Raw genomic sequence first — 16290 nt, 5'->3', positions numbered from 1 at the left:
GGAATGTTGTGGAACAATGTTCTAGTTCATCTGTGTGTCCAGATGCTGGTGAGCAATGGCTATGCCACCATCAGCCCTCTGGTGCTAATCAGTACTAAAAACCAAATAATCAAGGTGTTAACATTCATGTGGGGGAAGGACAGTAAGTGTTTAAGTATTCATTGATAGATAACTGCGGGGAGTTAGCTACTCTCCCAGCAAAGAATTGGGTCACTCACTCAGACAGGGGTCATTGCAAAGGATGGAAAAATAGTAGAAAATAGAAATAAAACAATATACAGAGACAGGAATATAGTTCATAAAGAATAGATTTATGAATAAAGAAAAGCGAGGTGCTTGGGGTCCCCATAATATCCCTGTAAATTGTGAGGCCAAGATTGAAGTTTTAGATCAGTATTTATAGGTACAGTGATCGGTTGCCAGGGGTAACAGATTTACATAATAACAGGTAGTTCGTTTTAGGTTCAAAGGCTCCCAAAAGGCTTCTATAGGTCCCTTAATTAATTATATCTGTGTGAACAAACAGTTATAAAATCTTTTTAAGACAAACTTCTAAGTTTTAAGATAAAACTATCACTTTAGCAGAAAAGTGAAACAGAGACATAGTGGCTCCATATTTTATCCAGTTATTGTGTACTGCGACAGATTCCTTAGAAGTCAAGCAAGAGCTGTCCCTTAGGCTAACTGCTCTACCCAAAGGTGTCTGTCTTGAGCAGCACGTCTTCTGGATCAGCTCCCCGTCCTGTGGCTCCATGCAAACCTGCTTTGTTGTTCAAAGCAGGCGAGAACCACAGGCTTGAGACTGCACCGTCAGCTTGGAAAGCAGCTGCTACTGACCACTGAGATGTCCTCCCGAGGTGAGGCAGCTTTTGATATGCGAATTAACAGGTTCACATTTTCCTTCTGGGCAAAGCCTTGCAAGACTCCTGAAATCATTTCTGTCTCTAATATTACACAGGGAATTTCCATAAATCAATATTTCTTAGGTGCAACAGATAACATCTTATCTTGCATTTTTCATACCAATATTTGTAAAAATGTGTTTTTGTGTAAATATGGTAACTATGAAAGTCTGGAACTTTTACATTAGCTTTTTGGAAAAATGCTTAGTAATAATTTTACTATTCTGTTATTGTGGTGGATTTCAAAGGGCACTACTCCAGGTGGTCTGTGAGGATGCTTCTCTTGATTGCTGAAATGTGTACTGAAACCAGACCAGAGAAAGAATGTTAGGTGTTGGCTGTTTTTTTTTCCTTCCTCATAAGCTCTCAACAATCCTGTACATCAGAAGATACTGAAATACTCCTTATATAAAGAAAGCAATTCAAATCAGTGCTGAGGGTAAAACATTGCCTATCATTTGAGGAATACATTCCAACCGAAATTTAATAGGCTGTCACTTAACAGGCTATGGGAGAAGCTTTGTCACTGCTCTGTGAGAAACAAAAGCCCGACCATCTGCAGCTGAATCTCCCCTAATGCGTGACGCGACTTCTCACATTTCTAGAGACTTGGGAGTCCAAGATCAAGGAGCTGGTTGATTCAGTGTCTGGTCAAGGCCCTCTTCTGGTTTGCAGACAGCCGCCGCCTGGCTGTATCCTCACATGATGAAGAGAAAAAGAGAGTTCTAGGCTCTTCTTTTTTTTTTTTATTTTTTATATAAGGACTCTAATCCCATCATGGGGACTCTGTCCTCATGACCTCATCTAAATCTAATTACCTCCCAAAGGCCCCACCTCCTAATACTATAACATTTGGGGTTAGGGGTCAACATATGGATTTTGAGGCAACACAAGCATTCAGTCCATAACAAAGTGTCTTCCAGATGGAGTCATTTGGAATGGAACCAAATCTACTCATTCCTTCAACAGTTTACTAAATGACTGCTATGTGCCAGTCACAGGCTGTATCTGCCCATGGCTGTTCTTCAAATGTCTAAGGCGAAAAGGGAAGGAAGACTGAAATGTCCCTGTGATATTAGTGATGTTCATTGATGAGAAGGCCCTGAGTGGCATTGTCACCAGCCTCTGATTGGAGTTTTGAATAAAACACCAGTGTGTTATCTTAATCAAAGCCATAGATTTCAGTGCCCAATAGGCTCATTTAAATGTTTGAAAAAATGATCTCTGGATTCTCTTTGCCTGTTGGGAGCATTCCCACAGGTAGTACTTCATGTTCAGGGAGGTCTCAGGTGATTCCCTCAGCTGCCCTGCAGAACTACCACCACTACCACCACTATGGCAATGATTTACATGAAGTGATAGTATCTTCACTCTAAGTAGATTGTGAAAAGTTAGATATGTACATTATAATACATAGGGCAACCACAACAAATAAATGAACAAGACATTGCCACAATTCTAATTGATAAATTAAAGTGAAGGAATAAAATGATTCAGATAATTCGAAAGAAAGCAAGAGAGGTACACAAAAACAGAAAACAACAAAAGGCAGATCTCAATCCAACCCTATCAATATATACATTTAGAAGGCAAAATTAATAGCATGTATATAAAATCAAGACCCTACTGTATGTTGCCTTAAAAGGAACACTTTAAATATGGAATGAAAGAGATAGATCATGTTAAGGATGAGCATATGAAGTTTCATGGGGCTTTATGAATATTAGATAAAATAGACTTTAAGACAAAGCATTGCCACAGGAAAAGATAAGCAAAAAAGTCATCGGAAGATGCAACAAAGATGTATGTAACTATAACCATAGAGCCTGCAAATTTATGAATCAAAAATTGGCAAAGTCAAAGACAGAAATAATAATTTCATACTCATGGGATTTTAAAATCCATCAATCAAAAATTGATAGAAATAGAAAAATAAATCAGTAAAGACCTGAAAATTTGAACAAACATCAGTCACTTTGTTCTAACTGAAATTTATGAAGCAAAGCATTCTCCAAACTACAGGATACACATTTTTTAAAGTGTACTTTAAACACAATGATACACAAAGATTATATGCTGAGACATAAAACAAGTCTCAATAAATTTAAGAGGATAAAAATTATATGGAGTGTTTTTTACTAAATAAATAAGTTATATCAATAAAAATAAAGTATGTAGGAATACCATGAAGTTAAAAAAAATCTTACTTGTAAATAATTTGGGAGCCAAAGGCAAAATCCAAGGAAAATTGTAAAATATTTTGAACTGTAATATAACAAATTCAACCTAAGAAAATTGATAGAATGCAAATAAAGTAGTAATTATAGGGACAGTTACATCTTTAAATTCTATATTAGAAAAAAAAAAACTTAAATTTCCCCAAGAAGCCAGGGAAATAAGAGTATAGTAATTCTGAATTAGAAGGAAGAAAATCATAAGGACAGTAGAATAAATCAAGAAAAACAGTCCAACAATTGACAAAACCAACAAACCCCAAAGCTGTTTTTTTCAAAAGATCCATCAAAAAATGACAAATTGTTAGGTATACTGTTCAATAGAGAAAGAGAAAACACAAAATACCAGTATGAGAAATTAAAAGTGGATTATCATCACAGATGCCACAGAAATTAAGGATATTAAAATAATACTATGTCATGAATTTAACATCTTAGATAAAATAGATAAATTTCTTTAAAAATATGATTTACCAAAATTGACACAAGAAGAAATGGAAAATCTGAATAGCCCTATATGAATTTTTAAAAATTGAATGTATAAAGTCATAATCATTCCATAAGAGAAAACCCTGCAACCATGTGTTTTCACTGGCGAAAAGTATCAAATATTCAGAAGAGATATATCACCAACCTACACATACTTTTTTAAAAATAAAGAAAAGAGGGATCACTTCGCATCTCATTGTATGAGGCCAGAATAATCATAAGACTAAAACCTGACAGGGACATTACCCCCCAAAAAAGTTAGATTAATATTTTGTAAATGCAGACATAAAATTCCTTAGTAAATATCAGTAAATTGAGCCCAACAATACATAAAAAGGATAATAAATTATGTCAGAGTGTGGTTCCTTTGTTTCATCTAATTTGGTGTAGTTGTTTAGTTGTTTTTATATCTTAAGCATGTTTGTTTTAAAGTATAGTTAATGGAAAATCCAAAGACCTAAGGAAATCATAAAAATTGTGTACTAACAAAAATGAGAATATAAAAAAGGAGAAATAATTAGAAATACTAAACAAGTTCAGTGTTGCAGTATACACGATCAACATAAAAATCAGCTTTAATTCTACATTGTTGCAATGAACAATTAGAAAATGAAATATCATGAACAGAGCCATGTCATGTTGGCAACTTATTTTGAATTACCAAGAAATAAATTTCTTTTTATAATACTCATAAAAAAATGAAATTTTAAAATTCCATTTACCATAGTATAAAAATAATAAGATATTTAGGAATGCACTTAACAAAACAAGTGTAAGACTTGTACACTGAATCCTCAAAAACTGTTCAAAAAAATTAAACAATTAAATAATGGAAAGATATACTTTGTTCTTGGAATGGAGTAATTAATAGTATAAAGAATCCCTCAGCTGATCAATAGATTCAATGCAAACCATATCAAAATTCCAGCTGCTCATTTGCATAAATGGAAATGCTGTTCCTAAAATTCATATGGAATTGCAAGTGATCCTGCATAGCAAAACAATCTTTAAAAATGCAAAGTTGGAAGATTCGCACTTCCTAATCTCAAAACTTATTACAAATCTGCATTATCTACCTTAACCAAAAGTGTAGTACTGACACAGTGACACACATACAGATCAATGAAATAAAATTGAGTGTCGCCACATACCTATGCATTTATGGAAGATCCTCAGAAAGTGAAATAGTATTACCATATTACTCCACAGTCCAATGGTAGGTGTGTACTCAAGTGATTTGAAAATAGATGGTCAATGAAAACGTGTACATCACTGTTCATAGTACCATTATTCACAGTAGCCAAAAAGTGGAAAAAACCCAAATGTCCATTAACTTAATGGATAAATAAAACAGGCTCTATCCATACAATGAAATATTATTCAACTTTAAAAAGCCGTTCAACTCGTGCAACTGCCGCCGGTGGACCAGCTTGACGGACTCCCTGCTGCTGCACAAGGACTAAGATGGAATTATCTGTGCTGAAATGGATATATCTGTGCTGAGAAGGAGATATCTGGGCTAAGACGTATTTAAGTGTGCTGACGTGGATATGCCTGGCCTGAGATGGAGATAACTGGCTGAGGCGGAGATGCCTTTGCTGAGATGGACATATGTTGGCTGATACGGAGACCCTGGTGCTGAGATGAAGACAGCATTGCTAACATGAAGATATCTTCACCGTGATGGAATTATTTGTGGTGAATTGGAGATACCTGTGCAGAGATGGAGTTATCAGTGCAGAGATGGAGATATGTGTCCTGAGATGGATGTACCTTGCTGATAAAGAGATACCTGGGCTGGGATGGAGTTAAATTTTATGAGACACAGTTGCTTGGCCAGAAATGGAAGTACCTGACTGATACGCAAGATACCTTTGCTCAGATGGAGATACCCGGGCTGAGATGGATAAAGAAGCACTGAGATTAAGATACTTGTTCTGCTACGGAGTTGTCCATGTTGAGATGGAGATACCCATGCTGAGAGGGTGTGATCAGGCTTGAGATGAAGACACCTATGATGAGACAGAGTAAGCAGTGCTGAGACGAAGATACCTGTGGTGAGAATGAGGTATTTTGGCTAAGGTGGAGTTCAAGAGGCTGGCCGGGAGATACCTGGATTAGATGGAGTTACTGCTTACATGGGGATATAAGTGGTGAGAACAAGATACCTGTGTTGATACAGAGATACCTGCTCTGAATTAGAGATATCTGGAGTAGGATGGAGTTACCTGTGCTTCAGTGGATATACCTGTGCTGGGAAGGATATAACCGGGCTAAGAGGGAGTTAAATGTGCTGACATGGATCTACCCGGCCTGAGACGGAGATACCCAGTTGAAATGCAGATACATTTGCTGAGATGAAGATATCATTGCTAAGATGGAGATGCCTACACTGTGATGGAATTATTTATGCTGAATTAGAGATATCATTGCAGACATGGAGTTATCAGTGCAGAGATGGAGCTACCTGTGCTGAGATGGAATTATCTGTGCTGAGTCAGAGATAATGTGCCAGGTGGAGACACCTGTGCTGAGATGGAGTTAAATGTTCTGAAATGGATACACCTGTCCAGAGATGGAAATACCTGTGCTGAAGGCTGAGATGGTTGTGCCTGGGCTGCGATGGACATAAAAGTGCTTACATGGAGGGAATCCTACTGAAATGGAGATACCTGGGTGGAGATGGAGTTGTCTCTGCAGAGATGGAGATACTTGTGTTGAAATGAAGATACCTTTGCTAATAAGGAGATACCTGGTCTGAGATGGAATTATTTGGGCTGAGATGGAGGTAGCTGTGCTGATATGGCGACACCTGCACAGAGGTGGAATTATTTCTGCTGAGTTGGAGATACCTGTGCTGAGATGAGGATACCATTTCTGAGATGGAGATACTTCTGCTGAGATGGAGATATTTTGGCTGATATAGAGACCCCGGTGCTGAGCTGAGGATATCATTCCTGAGATGGTTATACCTGCACTGTGATGGAATTATCTGTGCTGAGATGGAGTGACTGTGTAGACATGGAGTTACCAATGCAGAGATGGAGATATGTGTCATGAAATGGATATACTTTCCTGATATACTGATACCTGGACTGTGATGAAGTTAAATTTTCTGAAGCAGAGATACTTGACCAGAAATAGAAATTCTTGGCTGATATGCAGATTCCTAGGCTGAGATGTAGCTAACTAGGCTCAGATGGATATACTTGTTCTGAGATGGAGATACAGTTCCTTACATGGAGATACTCGTGCTGAACAAAGATTCCTGTGCTGAGATGGAAATACCAGGGCTGAGATAGAGAAATCTGGTCTGAGAAGAATTTGTCTCTGCTGAGCTGGAGATGCCTGTGTTGAGATTAAGGTACCTGGGCTGAGAGGGAGTTTTCTGGACTAAGATGGACATACCCAGCCTGAGATGATCTGTGCTGAGAGAGAGACACCTGTGCTGCTATGGAAATACCTGGGCTGAGGTGGAACTATTTGTCCTGAGACAGAGATGCCTGTGTGGAGATGGAGTTATCACTGCAGAGACAGAGACATGTGTGTTGAGATGGATATACCTCACTGACATTGAGATACCTGGGTTGAGCTGGAGATTCCTGACCTGAGATATCTATACCCAGTGTGAAAGGGAGTTCTCTCTGCTAATATGGAGATACCTGTGTTGATATGAAGATTTCTGGGCTGAGATTTAGTTACTGTGCTGATATGGATATACCTTTTCTGAGACAAAGATACCTGTGTTTAAAGCCTGTCTCTCCTGCACCTAGCCTGGCTAGGATCAAAAAGCAGGGTTTGGCCGGGTGCGGTGACTCACGCCTATAATCCTAGCACTCTGGGAGGCCGAGGAGGGTGGATCTCTCGAGGTCAGGAGTTTGAGACCAGCCTGAGCAAGAGCGAGACCCCATCTCTACTAAAAATAGAAAGAAATTATCTGGCCAACTAAAAATATATATAGAAAAAATTAGCTGGGCATGGTGGCGCATGCCTGTAGTCCCAGCTACTCGGGAGGCTGAGGCAGAAGGATCGCTTGAGCCCAGGAGTTTGAGGTTGCTGTGAGCTAGGCTGACGCCATGGCACTCACTCTAGCCTGGGCAACAAAGCGAGACTCTGTCTCAACAACAACAACAACAAAAAAGCAGGGATTAGGTTTCCAACTCTCCCTCTCTTAGAAAAATCACTTTGATTTAGGGCAATGATGAGTCATTATGCCACTGAGTTTTGCTAAATTAACTGGTACAAGCCCTGTCTCTCATGGAGCTGTGTTGAAAGGCTGGGGCTTTTATCCCAGGACACTTAAGTAGATAAAGGAATAATACAGGCTGAAAGGCTTAACTACTCACTGGGGGAGTAGAAGGCTGATTATTCTAACCACAAAAGATATACTTTACCAGGAGGAAAAAAATTAAAGCCATCTCAGCATTAACATGCACAAGTTTAAAAATTTTTAAATTTATATTATAAACACAGTATAAACACATTAAAGGTAATTTTGATTTTTAAAAAGTCTTACATAAATGCTGACACTACTATTTTCATTGCTGGGAATCCCTCCCGTGTACCTTGTTGAATGGTCACATAGATGTGATTGTAGTGAACATTCATGTTGTATTCTATTTTCATTTAACATTTTATAATAAATATACTTCCTTGTTGCTAAATATACCTAATTACCATTTTTATTGACTATAGAATATTGTTGCATCATACATTAATTAACCAAGTCACTATGGTTAGACATTGTTTTCAGATTTACCCATTTTAGATTATGCTGCAAAAAGCACCCTTAGATATTTAGCACTTCATTTGGGGACTTTTTTCTCCTTTAGTTAAAACCATCAAATTTTTATTACCAAGCAAAAGAATAGAAACACTGTGTGTTCTGGATGTGTACTGTTAAATTGTTTCCCCAAAATCTTGTACTACTTGGTCATGGCCTCCATGAGGCCTGAGTGAACCAGGTTCACTTCAGCATCCCCAGTACTGGCCGTAATTTAGTAAAAAAAAAAATAGAGTAAAATATTAGTTTGATGCTTTGAGTTGCATTTCATTGAATACCAGTGCTGTTAAATAGTTTTCATACATTTGTTTTTGAGCTGTGTTGTATATGTTATATGCCAAGTGCATATACCAGGAAAAAAAATTAAGAATTATAAATCCTATAGCCATTAGTAATGCACTTTTTTTTATTTCAGCATATCATGGGGGCACAAATGTTTAGGTTAGGTATATTGCCCTTCCACCCCCTTCCCCCCACCAAGTCCAAGCTTCAAGCGTGTCCATCCCCCAGACGGTGCTCATCGCACTCATTATGTATGTATATACCCATCCCCTCCTCCCCGCTCCCATCTGCCTGATGCCCAGTGAATGTTATTCCTATATGTGCACTTAGGTGTTGATCAGTTAAAACCAATTTGATGGTGAGTACGTGTGGTGCTTATTTTTCCATTCTTGGGATACTTCACTTAGTAGAATGGATTCCAGCTCTATCCAGGAAAATACAAGAGGTGCTATGTCACCATTCTTTCTTATAGCTGAGTAGTACTCCATGGTATACATATACCACATTTTATTAATCCATTCATGTATTGATGGGCACTTGGGTGGTTTCCACATCTTTGCAAGTGTGAATTGTGCTGCTGTAAACATTCGAGTGCAGGTGTCTTTTTTATAAAATGTCTTTTGTTCTTTTGGGTAGATGCCCAGTAATGGAATTGCTGGCTCAAATGGTAAATCTACTTGTATCTCTTTGCAGTATCTCCATATTGCTTTGCACAGAGGTTACAGTTTGCTGTACTACCCCTAGTGTGTGAGTGTTCCTATCTCTCCACATCCACGCCAACATTTATTGTTCTGGGACTTTTTGATAAAGACCATTCTCACTGGAGATAAGTGATATCTCATTGTGGTTTTGATTTGCATTTCCCTGATGATTAGAGATGTTGAGCATTTTTTCATATGTTTGTTGGCAAAATTCAACACCCTTTTATGATAAGAATGGTTAACAAAATAGCCATAGATGGGGCTTACCTAAAAATGGTACAAGCCATATGTGACAAACCTACAGCCAACATCATACTGAATGGTGAAAAATTGAAAGCATTCCCACTTAGAACTGGAACCAGACAAGGTTGGCCACTATCTCCACCTCTATTCAACATAATGCTGGAAGTCCTTGCTTGAGCAATTAGACAAGAGAGAGGAATTAAGGGCACCCAAATGGGGGCAGAAGAGATCAAACTCTCACTCTTTGTTGATGATATGATATTATATGTAGAAAGCCACAAGTATTCAACCAAGAGACTCCTGGAATTGATAAATGAATTCAGTAAAGTCTCGGGATACAAAATCAATACATACAAAACAGAGGCATTCATATATGCCAATAACAGTCAAACTCAGAACTAAATCAAAGACTGAATACCCTTCACAATAGCAACAAAGAAAATAAAGTACCTGGAAAGATATTTATCTAAGGAGGTAAAATACCTGTACAGCGGGAAATATGAAACACTGATGAAGGAAATAACAGAGGATGTAAACAGGTGGAAAACCATACCATGCTCGTGGGTTGGCAGAATCAATATTGTTAAAATGTCTATACTACCAAGTGATCTACAGATTCAATGCAATCTCTATTAAAATACCAACATCATTTTTCACAGATAGAGAAAAAATAATTTTACACTTCCTGTGGAACCAGAGAAGACCCCGTATAGCAAAAGCAATCCTATGCAAAAAGAACAAAATGGGAGGCATCAATTTACCAGACTTCAAACCATACTACAAGGCTATAGTAATTAAACAGCTTGGTACTGCCACAAGAACAGGGACATAGACCAGTGGAATAGAACTGAGAACCCAGATGTAAAACCATCCTCATATAGCCATCTAATCTTTGACAAAGCAGACAAAAACATACACTGGGGAAAAGAATCCTTATTTAGTAATGCACTTTTAACAAAACACTATGTCAGCTAAACTTGGTTCTGGGAATCATGTCAGCCACAGAAGAAAATTAGAGAGATTCACTTTGATAAGTTTGCTTGGAATAAAAGGTCTGTAATAAAGAAAGTGGAAATTTGCTTAGAGTACTTTCTTCATAAATACTTATATTATTATCATGTCATGGCGTAATCAAAACGAGTTTGCTTATAAGTGACTCAGCTGGTGAGGCTGAGCAAACGCTGCTCCATTCCGAGGCAGGAGTGACAAACAGCATGATGAGAAGAGCTATGATTTCTCCACTGCAAATAGGCACTGTCTCGTTCAGCCTCCTCTCACTGTGCCTCTTCTCTTGCGTGGAGCTTCCTGAGCGCTCGTGCCATGGATCAACGGCCCTGATGGCCCTGAGCAGATGCCCTACTGGCACCTCCACCCACGTCTTGGCATGGTCGTCAAGCCTCCTGTGGTCCCCCTTTCCTCCTGTCAGCAGGACCTGGTTTGGAATGATTATCTAAATAAATGCATTCAGTAAGGATTATATATTTATTGTGCACTCCTGGCTGTGCTAAGCCATTTAGTGTAGGCAATAAACACCCAGATTCTGGAATCCATGATCCTGGGTTTTATTCTAGGTCTACCACTTACCAGTTGTGTGGCCTTGGGTAAGTTACTCAGCCACTCTGGACCTCACCATTCTCTGCTTTCATCGAGTTTCAGTTACATGTCAGGCACTGTGATGAGTACCAGGGATGCTCTGAAGAATGATAAATTTACAGTCACTATGATTTACAGACACTAATTAAGAAAATGAGTACAAGCCAAGCAATTTCTGCTGGTGGTGAATTCTACATAGGAAATAAACAGGGATGTATAGGGGCTAACACAAAGTTCATACTTCAGATAGGATATCTTAGAAAGTTCTCTTTGAGGAGGTGTCTTTTAACTTAAGACCAAAAAAGTGAAAAGGATCCAGTCTTAAAATAGCCTGGGGAGAGAGTTTCAGTCATTAGAAAAGAAATTGAGGATTATAAAAATACCCATCTGGTAGATTTGTTGTGAGGATTAAACAGGATAATGTTCCTAATCTTGTCAGCGAGGTTTCTTTCTTAGGGCTCATCAGTAAACAGCAGCTACTACTACCACCACCCCTACCATTCTTTATATGATGTCAAGGAACAGGCTTGCTGCCTGGAGTGAGAAAGGCTGAATTTGAGGCTTGGGTCTGCTATTTACCAGCAGTTAGCAGCAGAATGACCTTCGGCATGTCATTCCCTCTCAGAAGAGAGGGGGGAAAAAGAATAAATAAGGATGAAGCACATGGACAAGATCTAGAAAATAGCCTCAAAGGAGTAAATCTAAGAGTTAAAAGGAGGTAGAGAGAGATTGGGGTAGAAAATTTATTCAAAGAAATAATAACAGAGAACTTTCCAAACCTAGAGAAAAATATCAATATTCGGGTATAAGAAGGTCATAGAACACCAAGGAAATTTAACCCAAACATGACTACTTCAAAGCATTTAATAATCAAGTTTCCAAAAGTCACAGATGAAGAAAGGGCCCTAAAGGAAGCAAGAAAAAAGAATAAAATATCATATAAAGGAGCTCCAATATGTCTGGCAGCAGATTTCTTAATGGAAAATTTACAGGCCAAGAAAGAATGGCATGACAAATTTAAAGTGCTGAAGTAAAAACACCTTGATTGTTACATCCTGCAAAAATATCTTTCAAACATGAAGGAGAAATACTTTCCCAGACAAACAGAAGCCGAGGGATTTCATTAACATCAGACCTGTTCTAGAAGTAGTTCTTCAATCTTAAAGTAAAGGATGCTAATGAACAATAAAACCCATTTCAATGTATGCAACTCACTGATAACAGTAAGAATACAAATACAGAGCACTCTATTGCTATAATTGCAGTGTATAAACCACTTATATCTTGAGTAGGAAGACTAAAATACTGCCGAGAGTTAGCTACGCTCCCAGCAAAACAGGTCCCAGGCAGGATTGTCACAAGAGATTTGGAAATAACAGAAATAGAGATATAACTGAGACAGAGACAAAGTATAGTTTAAAGTGATGGGGGATTCAGGGGTCCTCCAGCATTCCCATGAGCTGTGAGGCCCTGAGTGAAGCCCCATATCAGTATTTATTGGTGCAGCAATTAGTTACCAGTGGTTACAGATTTATACATACAGATAATTCATTTAGGCTTTAAGTGTCCCCAAACATGTCTAGAGATCCCTTAATTAACTCTATCTATGTGAGCAAATGGTTACAAAATTTTTCTAAGATAAACTTCTAAGCCCTAAGTTAAGAATAGACTTAGCTGAGTATACAAGTTAAAGATAAAATTGTCAATTAGCAGAAAAGCTAAACAGAAATATAGAGGCTATATATTTCTTTATCTAGTTTCTCATTAACTGAGACAAGTGGTCAGGGGTGAAGCAGGAACTGTCCTTGAGCCTAATTGGCTTTAGCTGCAGGTGTCTGCTGGGCTGACATTCTTTGATCAGTCCTTAACCTGTGACCCCCTGCCGAGTTCTGTCTTACACAAACATCAGGCGCTGGACTCCAGGTCTCAAGACAGGTGTTGCCTTGCATACACCTCTGACCGGTGAGATGCCCCCCCGTGGCTAGGCAGCTTCTGGTCTGTGAACTGACACATTCACAGATTCCTTCAATGCAAAGCCCTGCAAAACTGAAACTTTCCACATCTCTTAATTCTATATTCCAACAGTACAAATTATAAATGACTCCTCATCCATTTTTAAAGTAGTTTTAAGATACCTCATCTCTGCCAAGAATGTCACTGAACATACCAAGGACACTCACAGCAAAGCTGTGATCTGTTTGAAAAGAAACAATTCTGTTAGAGAACCATCATGTGTTGAGCATCTGCCAAGTACACCAGTACCGTGCTAGGCCTTTTGGAGGCATTGGCTTGGTTGAGCCTCTACGCCAGGGTGGGGTGGAGTCGTCGTCATTTTCTTACAGAGGAAAGGGAGCCAGACCCAGGGAAGGGCAGCTGCTGGCGCGGGCTTGCTCAGCTCCCGGGCCAGCATCACTGGGGCTGCAGGTCTCAGTTCTTCCTAACACACCCACGGAGGTTTCTCACGGACTCCAGTTTCTGCCTAGTGAGGAGGGTGAGGGTGGTCTGCACCAGGCTGTCACGGAGTCTGGGGAACAGGGGGGAAGCAGGGAAAGGAGGGAGAGAGGGAGATGAGAAAAGAAGGAGGCCCGTTTCAGAGAGAAGAGACATGAAACAGCCCGGAAGGGGAGGAGGAGGGAGGTTCTGAGGGCTGGTACCGGGTGTGACCGGGTCAAGTTCCAGCTCGGCCACAAGCTCACCTTGGTCAAGTCCTTTGCCCACCTGCCGGGGGCAGAGCTGGTTCTCCATACCTGTTTTTCCCCAACTTCAGTCACTTGTTTTTCGCCGCGTCTGTAAACCACCCACGCTCTCACCCACTTGTTCTTGTTTCATCCGTTCACCATTTTACTCACGTTATTTTAAAAGAAACTTTATTATGCAATTTAAATGGAATATAATATTGCTTGTCATGCATAGGAGCTAACCATCAAAACAAATGTAAAGAAATGAAAAATGATAAACAATTAAATTCTCCCTCACTGTGGTGGCCTGAGTTCTGTGCTGTCTCAGAAGGGACAGGGAAGCGCATGTCAGGGGGTGTTAAAGGCACATTAACCCTGAGCTGAGTTTTGCTTCCTAAGATGACCAGCAGGAAGAAGAGGGAACAGGAACTGTTCCCAGACTGTTTGGTGCCTCCTAAAATCCCTTCTCCGAGCCCCATGGCCTGGCGTATGTCTGCACAAAGCCAGGGCCAGATGTCGTCTTATACCCCTTCCAGAACTGGAGCGTGAGGAACCCACAGCTGCAGCAAAAGGGGATTGGGGGTGGGTAGGATTCCAGAGCAGACCCCCTCATTCATTTTTTTTTTTTTTTTTGAGACAGAATCTCACTCTGTTGCCCTGGGTATAGTGCCCTGGCATCAGCCTAGCTCACAGCAACCTCAAACTCCTGGGCTCAATCAATCCTCCTGCCTCAGCCTCCCAAGTAATTGGGGCTATAGGCCTGCGCCACATGCCCGGCTATTTTTTTTTCTATTTTTAGTAGAAATGGGGTCTTGCTCTTGCTCAGGCTGGTCTCGAACTCCTGACCTCAAGCGATCCTCCTGCCTCAGCCTCCCATCATGCTAGGATTACAGGTGTGAGCCACCGCACCTAGTCCATACCCTGCATCCTGTGACCACAGGAGTGAGAATTTTTTGGTACTTTTTGCATTTTGACAGGGGAGTGTGCTCAGAGAGGGCTTCGACCCAGCACTCCCTCCACCTCCGGGGAGAGCTGCTCAAGCCTCGGTTTCTTCCTCTGCGTGATCGGGGAGGACATCCCTGAGGCCCCCTTAATTGCTTGACCTGAGTTTGCCCTGGGTCCCCTTCGGGGTGGGGCAGCTGGGATCCTTTTAATCCCTTAGTAATGAACCGTGTGCCCGAGTGGCTTAGTTGGGGGGCGAGTGAGGAAAAATAAGCAGCTCCCTCTGTCCCGGGAGGACAGGGAGGAGGGACGTGGCTGAAAGGAACTCAGGGGATGGCTTCCAGTGGGGTCAGAGCCCCCGCAACCCTGAGTGCCAGGCAGCCTCTGTTGGGCTCTGCCCAAGTTCCGGGGTATGGGCCCCCCTGCAGCGTCCCTGCCCAGTGGGCCGGCTGTGTGGGTGCCTGACGCCCACGAGCTCAGCCCTCCCTGCCCGCGAGGGGCCTGCCCTGCGGGCTCTGCTCAGCCAGGGGCCTTAGTGAGGAGCAGGGAGGGGGAGGGAGGGGCCAGAGTTATTCTGAATGACCAAGAGCAGACAGGGCATGTCAGACTGAAAGGGCCTTAGCGACCTTGCAACTCATTGTTACTCCACACCCAGGGGTGCAGCTTATGACGTCCACTTTGCAGATGAGGAAACCGAGGCCCAGAGAGGGGCAGGTCTCCCAGCCGAGCCGGCCCGCCAGGCTTCCTGACTCGGCCAGGGCCTCCCCTCCCTGCATCATCCCTCTGCTCCAGGGGGCTCAGGCTTGACATGCCACTATTGGAGCCTATCCCAGGACCAGCCAGCGGGTGTCCCCATTTCTGTGGGCCGAGGGCTCAGGGTATGACCCAGCTTGACTCATCTGTGCCAATTCTGAGTGTTCCCAGGCTGTCCTGGCTCACGCTGGGCTCCAGTCATTGCCTCTGGGGACACTGCCTGGAGACTGTGGCCACTTCCCTGCCCTTTGCCACACGTGGCACAGTCTCCTCCATCGTCACAGGTTCTATAGAGCCCTCACCTGGGCAGGCCCGCGAGGCCAGGCTGGTGCACACACGAGGCTCACAGCACCCGTGAGAGGACACGCTGTGTCCGCTGGCTTTGCGGGCTCGGAGTGTTTCCAGGTCTTGGAGCCTGGGGACATCGCTGGCGTGCAGGACAGGGGTCCTCGGCTGCTGGGCAATGAGACTTTCCTGGGGCTTCTCAGTCTTGCCCTGCCCGGAACACTCCATCTGGGCTTCCACGTGACATCCATCTGTTTTCTGTGGTCACCCCCTCGTTCCAGCCCATCACCCCCGTCCCCAGTGCCCTCACTCCGCCCTCTGCAGAGAGGGAGCAGGTTGGTTTCTGGGCAGCAGGGCGAGTGCGATTCCCAGGAGCCCCGGGACAGCTGTGTGCAGGCCCCCAGG

General features: G+C 41.7%; 1 pseudogene; it reads left to right on the top strand.

Annotated features, from left to right (window-relative positions):
* The window catches only part of LOC123623378, a 38281-nt pseudogene extending 22685 nt beyond the window's left edge, over nucleotides 1-15596 (top strand).
* Nucleotides 15597-16290: the final 694 nt, after the last annotated feature.

Source organism: Lemur catta, chromosome 18, assembly GCF_020740605.2.
Source record: "Lemur catta isolate mLemCat1 chromosome 18, mLemCat1.pri, whole genome shotgun sequence".
NCBI lineage: Eukaryota > Metazoa > Chordata > Mammalia > Primates > Lemuridae > Lemur > Lemur catta.
Note: the sequence above shows the minus strand (reverse complement) of the source record. Positions and strands in the feature narration are given on the sequence as shown.